Raw genomic sequence first — 7,665 nt, 5'->3', positions numbered from 1 at the left:
GGCAAGTCACTTAACCCCAATTACCTTAAAACATCCACCTCCAGTCATCCTGACATCCATCTTGCCACTGGACCTAGATGGTTCTGGAGGAAAGAGTGAGGCTGGCGACAGTGTGCTAAGCACTCCTTCACTTAAACCCAATTCGCTGCAAGTCACCTGGATGTCATGATCCTCTTCCAGAACAAAGGACAAACAACAACAACAAGGAGTGACTTCCCAAGTTGATTGTTGTTCAGTCCTTTCTGACTCTTCCTGATCCTGTGGACTACAGCTTGCCAGTATTGTCCATGGGGTTTTCTTGGAATGGATATTGGAGGGGTTTGCCATTTCCCTCTCCAGCGAATTAAGGCAAACAGAGGCTAAGTGACTTGCCCAGGGTTCCACAGCTAGCAAGTGTCTGAGCCTGGATTTGAACTTGGGCCTTCCTGAGTCCAACCCAGTGCTGTGTGTACTGAGCCACCTAGCTGCCCCTTCAGTTGATTACCTTCAGCTAATGTCTTTTCTGAGAATTTTGTCAGTGGAACCCCATTTCTTCATTTGACTTTCCCCAAATAGATGCAGGGTAGCGATTCTTTACCACCAATTGAGAACCTTCACTTAACAAGGTCTGATAGTGCTGGGTGGAGCAATGTCCCCTGTCTGGACCTGTCTGGATGGACTTATACAGGGTGCCCATACAGGGGGACTCTGTACACACAGTTCACCATCCATCTTCTCCTACCATTTTTTTAAAATATGTACAATCTACAAGTGCTTTTTTTTTTAAGTCTGTGTTCAGTCATTATCAGTTCTTTCTATGGAGGTGGATAGTATGCTTCATCATTAGTCCCTTGGGATTGTCTTGGATCATTGCATTGCTGAGAGTAGTCAAGTCATTCACAATTGCTCATAGAACACTACTACTGTCATTGTGCAGTGTCCTCCCAGTTCTGCTCACTTCACTATACATCAGTTCATATGAGTCTCTCCAGGTTTCTCTGAAATCATCCTGCCTGTCACTTCTCACAGCACAATAACACTCCATTACAATCATATACCACAGCTTCTTCAGTCATTCCCCAATTGATGGACATTCCTTTGAATTCCAATTCTTAGCCACCACAAAGAATTGCTATAAATATTATTTGTACAATTTTCCCCCCTTTTCTCCTTTTCACAATTACTATTGTTAACTGTTTCTCTCCATCCTATTCCCTTCCCCATGATATTTACTCTTTATCTATCTTCTTTCACCCAATCCCTCCTCAAAAGGGGTTTGCTTCTGACTGTCCCCTCCCTTCTTTTGCCCCTCCCTCTTTATCCCCTTCCCCTCCTATCTTCCAGCAGGGTTAGATAGATTACTCCACCCAACTGGGTGTGTGTGTTAATCCCTCCATGAGCCAACTCTGATGAGATTAAGGTTTTTTGAGCCTATTCTGATGAGTATAAAGTTCATTTACTGCCCTGCTCCTCCCCCATTTCTTCCCGCACTCCATAAAAGATTTCCTGTTTCTTTCACGTGGGATTTTACCCCATGCTACCTCCCCCCCCCCCCCCCCCCCCCCCCCCCCCCGTGCATCTCTCACTCCTCCATTTTACCCTAAAGATGTCATCATGGGGTAGCTAGGTGACCCAGTGGACAAAAAATCCACCCTGGACCCAGGAGGACCCCAGCCCCAATCCAGCCTCAGTCACAAGATACCCACCCACTTCATAATCCCAGGCATGTCACCTAACTCCAATTTTTTATGGTTCTCTAGGGTCTTGTAATTCAAAGTCAAATTTTCCATTCAGTTCAGGTCCCCTACCATTTTTTTTTTCAGGGCAATGAGGGTTAAGTGACTTGCCCAGGGTCACACAGCTAGTAAATGTCAAGTGTCTGAGGCCAAATTTGAACTCAGGTCCTCCTGAATCCAGGGCTGGTGCTTTATCCACTGTGCCACCTAGCTGCACCCCCCCTACCATTTTTAAGAGGAGGCTCTTTTACTTCTCCACTCCCAATTCCAGCGGAAGATATTAGTGCATCTCATTGCTCTTTGGGCACCCCCAAAGATAACAAGAATGGTGAAACCTCCATAGTGAGTCCTCCTTTCATTTGTCCCAAACCAAAGGAAGCCCTGGCCTGGACCCAATGCCAATAGGAAATTCAGAAAAGATAAATCCTTTTCTGAAAAAAAAAAAATTTCCCACTGGGGTAAAGAGTAACTTTGAAAGATCACAGGGCAGCATTGTATAGAAATCATATGGACACAGAAGAGAGCAAAGAGCACGTAGGGAATGAAGCCGTGCCAAAATGGGAAATGGGGTCCAAATGGTGAAGAAGGCTATCAAGATGGAGAAAAGTCTGGAGTCCATGCCTAAGGGAGACTGGCTAAAGAAACAAGCAGTGTTAGCCTGGAAGAGAGAAGACCTAATGGGAACATGACAGACGTCTACAGCTATCGTAAGGGTGAGCACATGGAACAGGGGTTGGATTTGTTCTGCTTGGCATCAGAGGAAAGTATCAGGAACTATTTCAAAGGCAAAAATTACCATTAAGGCAAGTCCAGAAATTAACTCCTCTGCTTTTGGCTGAGAGTGAGAACTCTAGCTGAGGTCTAGGTAACTGAAATTCCTTGCTACCTTGCTTGTGGTGTTTCCTAGGCTCCTCATCTATCCTGGGAGGAAGGTGCTATTATTATCCCCATTTTATAGTTGAAGGAATTGAGGCAGGAAAAAAATTAAGTGACTTGCCCAGGGTCACATGGCTAATAAGTGTCTGAGGTTGGATTTGAACTCAGGTCTTCCTGATTCCAGGCCCAGCACTCTAACCAGGGTGGTATTAAATGTCTTAGGGAGGGGCAGCTAGGTGGTGAAGTGTATAAAGCACTGGCCCTCGATTCAGGAGGACCTGAGTTCAAATCTGTCCTCAGACACTTGATACTTACTAGCTGTGTGACCCTGGGCTAATCACTTAATCCTCATTGCCCGGCAAATAAATAAATAAATTCTTAGGGAAACTGTGTAAGAGCCTGTGGAAAAGAGGGACAAGGTGGAGCCACTTTCATATTCAATTCAGAGCTGACTGCTTTTTGTGTTTTCTCTATCCATTGATAGGATACAGTGAGTCTTTTGTATCCTCTGAACTCTGTATAGGGTGAAATAAAGACTCTTTCATTCTCTATGGGCATTTTAGCAAATTAAGAGCCAATACAATAGCTGGGGAGGGGGGCAGCTAGGTAACACAGTGAATAGAGTGCCAGGCCTGGAGTCTGGAAGCCTGAACTTCCTGAGTTTAAATCTGGCCTCAGATACTTCCTAGCTGTGTGGCCCTGAACAAGTCACTTCACCCTGTTTGCCTCAGTTTCCTCATTTGTAAAATGAGCTAGAGAAGGAAATGCCAAACCACTCCAGTATCTTTTTCAGGAAAACCCCATATGGGGTCACACAGAGTTGGACACAACCGAAAAATGGTTTAATAACAACAATAGCTGGGAGCCCTGACACACATTTGGGGAAACCTCGACATGAACTATGAGTATATTGAAAGATTTTCCTTGAATAACTCCAGGTGAAGGCAATGAGCCAAAGAGAGAAACTGACCCTCCTGGGGTTAGCCCCCAGGAATGGACCCAGGTTAGCATGATCCCAGAGTCATAGCTTGGAGCAGCCAAAACCAAATGTTAAACTGAGAATCAGCAAAAGAGAAGTTTCATGCTCTTACAGTTCTGACTCCCTTGGAAAAGAGGAAGAAGCAGAGGATTATGCAGTACTATAATAGAAATGATCCAAACCCATCACTTTAGAAACCATGTCCCAACAAGACAAATGTACCTTAGAACCTCCCTCCATCAAAAAGACAAAATAAAGTACCTCACGAAGACTCACATGAAAGTTTCTATTGCTCCATCCTTCAAACCAAAACACATTTAACCTACCATGGAGAGGGACTTTCTATACAGAAAATTAAACAACTGATCAGCCAGCAGAGATGAGTTATCCCTGCTGCCTATTTCTCTCATTGGAAAAAAAGAGGACTCCAGTGTAGCCAGCTCTGTACAGACTCCCTGCCAGCCTAAGCACATGAACCCCAAGTATGACCTAGAAAACACGGCTCACAAGCTGCATCACTGCCACCAAATGGAGAGAGAAGGCTGGAGGGGGGGGGGGACAGGGACGGTGTCGGATAAGGGGCATGATGCTTCAATGCTAGGGTGACCTTTATAATCTCACACAGTGCAAGATCATAGAAGTGAAGCCAGAAGGGCCCTCAGAGAGGTCATTGAGTCCGACCCCTCATTTTACAGTGGAAGAAACTGAGGCCTGAGGAAATTCAGTGATTTGCCTAAGATCTCCCAGCCAGGGTTTGAGACAGGTCCCCTGACTTCAGACCTCCTCTTCTTTTTACTGTACCAATGGGGGGTGGGGAGTGAGTCAAGGGGTACCTTTAGGACCCCTGACGAGTGATTGTTGGTCCCACAGAGAAAGAAAACTTGTCAGGAAACCTCCAAATTAAAGAAGTGGCTCCCGTTAAAATGATCTAATCCTTACCCTCAGGAGGAATCTTTGCCAGAGACTTCTTGGTAGCTGTGACAGGGTAAGGAGAAAATGAGGGGACTGCTCCAGGCCATAATAGCCAGACCCTCCACTCTGGAAAGACCTCAGGATCAATAATGACAAACATTTATTAAGCCCTGGCACTAACAGTGGAAAAAGAAAAACCCCAAAGAGCCTGCCTCCAGGGAGTTTGGTGGGAATAGGGAGGGGATGCATTACACTCACAATAAGTAAATACAAGGTATTTTGAGGAGGGAGAGAGCAGCAACAAGCAAAAGGGAGGGAAGATGGATCACAGAGAAGCTGGCACCTTAAGGATTCTTCCTGGGACTATCGGGAAGCTTTGTGAAAGGAGAAACCTGGCCTGGTCCAGAGCATGATGCAGTAGGGACCAATGGCTAACTCCTTTGTTGCTGCCCCTCCCCTATGTCTTCCCAAAACAGTGCACTGGACAAAGAAAGGAGGCTTCAAGGGAGGCTACAGAGAGGATGAGAGAGCTGAAGTAAGGGAGGGGGCAGCTAGAGCAGCAGCAGAAGCATGATTATGGAACAGGGAGCTAAGCAGAAGACTCAGCCTCATTGGCTGAGGTGGAGTAAGAGGATGGGGTAGGACCATGGGGAACCTACCACGTTATCGAGCAACTTCATGGCCCAAGTGGAGAAAAGCAGTAGCAACATACACAGTCCTCCAGAAGGGTGGTATGGTGAATAGAGTGCTAGACCTGAAGTCAGGAAGACCCGAGTTCAAACCTAGCCCAAGATACCTCCTAGCTGTGTCAACCTGAGTAAGTCTCTTACCCAGGTGTTGGTCTCAGTTTCCTTTATCTAGAAAATGGGAATAATAACAGCACCTACCTCCCAGGGTTGTTGTGAGGATCAAGTGAGATAATCGTTGTAAAGCACTTAGCATGGTCCCTGGCACATAGTAGGTGCTATATAAATGTTAGCTATGATTAGTATTGAGGCCTTAAGGCCTCGGTTTCAAGCACAATGGAAAGAGTGCTGGCCTTAAAGTCAGATCTAGATTTGAACCCCAGCTAGGACACTCACTAAGTAGAGGATCATGGGCAAGACATTTCATTTCTTTGATCCTGCTTCCTCTTCTGTAACATAGCAACCCTCTGAATTCAGGTCTTCCTGAGTCCGGGCCCTACACTTGTACCCATTTTGCTACTTACTTCAGTACCATGACGATGTACAGCAACAACTGCTTCCCCTCTCACGCCACCCCCTAGTCCATTTTCTGAAAGGCTAGAAAAAGAAACAGGTCATAGGCTTAGAGCAGGAAAAGGCTTCAAAGGTGTAGCCCAGGGCTTCTTCAACTTTTTCCACTCACGACCCCTTTTCACCGGAGAAATTTTTACAAGACCCCAGTATATAGGTATATAAAAAGGGATATATAACCTTTTACTGTTGCCAGATTTTTCACAACCCCCACATTTGGTCGTGTGACCCCAGATGGGGTCGAGACCCACAGTTTAAAAAGTGTAGCTCTGGGGCGGCTAGGTGGCGCAGTGGATAGAGCACCGGCCCTGGAGTCAGGAGGACCTGAGTTCAAATCCGGCCTCAGACACTTAACACTTACTAGCTGTGTGACCCTGGGCAAGTCACTTAACCCCAATTGCCTCACTAAAAAAAAAAAAATTGTAGCTCTAATCCAACCGCCTCATTTTACAAATGAGGAAAAAAATGTAACCCAGAGAGATTGAGTCATTTGCCCAAGGTGGCCCAGGTAGGAAGCACCAGCCAAGGTTTGAAGCCAGGTCTTCTGACTCCAAATCCAGAGCCCCCTCTTCTGCACTCCATTCCATTCAGTGGACAGGGAATTATGTCAAATAAAGCAGCTTCTGGAGATAAACTCTCCAGAAAATTTCAGAAGAGGAGGCTTGAACCAAAAAAGCATGAGCAAAAATCTCATGCAAGTTCCCTGAGGTCCACCATGACAGAAACAGGTCACACTGAGGTCATGCCCTCCATGTACCCATCCCATAGGGAATGAAGTCTTCACCTTCTATAATTCCGGCATGGGAAAATCAAAAAAAAGGAATCCCATTACCAAAGGGAGAGTTTTCTCCCATTTCAGAAGAGGCCAAGGATTATGGGGTCAGTAATCTGAAAAGGGTCAAAGGCTTGAAGGAAACTCACCCAAATTACTCTGAAAGCACATGGGCAGACGAGAGCTCCCACTTCCAAAAGAAGCCACCTCAAAAAAAAATGGTGCCCAAAGGGGTCCGTCTCTAAAAGCCATGGGGGGAGTTACAATTTTCCTTTACTTACTAGACACAAGACAACAGCAATACATGGCTGCCTGACTAAATGCTCAAAGAGCCTTCACTGGGGGAAAAAACAAAAAAAACAAAAAAGCAAGAACATGGGTCCAGCACTAGGAGAAAACTGCTCAGGTCAAAAGTGACCTGTGCCTACCTACTAGTATTCTAGGGTTAGGGAAGAGGGAAGATGCCAAGACCCCAAACAGTTTCAGGGAGAATAGGGAATAGAGCCCTGCATTGAAAGTAAGAGGACCAATTCTGGGTTCAGCTACCCCACTACCTTTGTGAGTCTGAACATGTCCTTGAAGTTGAGCCTTGGTTTCCTCAGCTGTAACATGAGGGGAGTTGGGTTAAGCAATCTCTAAGGTCCCTTTCAGCTTGAAATCATATTAAATATATGCTATTACCCTAATTTTCAGATGGGGAAACTGAGGCTGTGGGAGGTTTAGCAACCTGCCCATCTGGAAAGTAAAGGGAGAAATGGGCAGCTAGTATCACAAACTTCTATTAGTTCCCTTCCCCCTTCCAAGTTCAAAAGGGGGGGAAAAATCTACCAGATTAATGGGAGGCCTGTGGAGAGAGACATCTCTCTACCTATTAGTGGACTGCCAGGCTATGCTGACCTGGATCCTCTTTAATTGGTGGGTAAATTAAAAGGCCCTGAGAGGATAGAGGCCAAATGTGATTAGGCAATTAATAAAGGCAGGAAATGATGCTGAGCAAAAAAAAAAAAAGTCTGTACTGCCTCTGTTCCTCCTGCCAGCTGGGCTGCCACTTAGAGGGGACTGAAATAGACTCTTCAGGTCGGGAACTTTCTCCCCAAAGTATCGAGCACCAGGGAGGGGATAAAGGCGTGATGCCAGAGCTCCTCCTCCCCCTTC

This window comes from Dromiciops gliroides, chromosome 4 (assembly GCF_019393635.1).
Source record: "Dromiciops gliroides isolate mDroGli1 chromosome 4, mDroGli1.pri, whole genome shotgun sequence".
Lineage (NCBI taxonomy): Eukaryota > Metazoa > Chordata > Mammalia > Microbiotheria > Microbiotheriidae > Dromiciops > Dromiciops gliroides.
The sequence above is the reverse complement of the archived record's forward strand: the minus strand, read 5'-3'. Positions refer to the sequence as shown.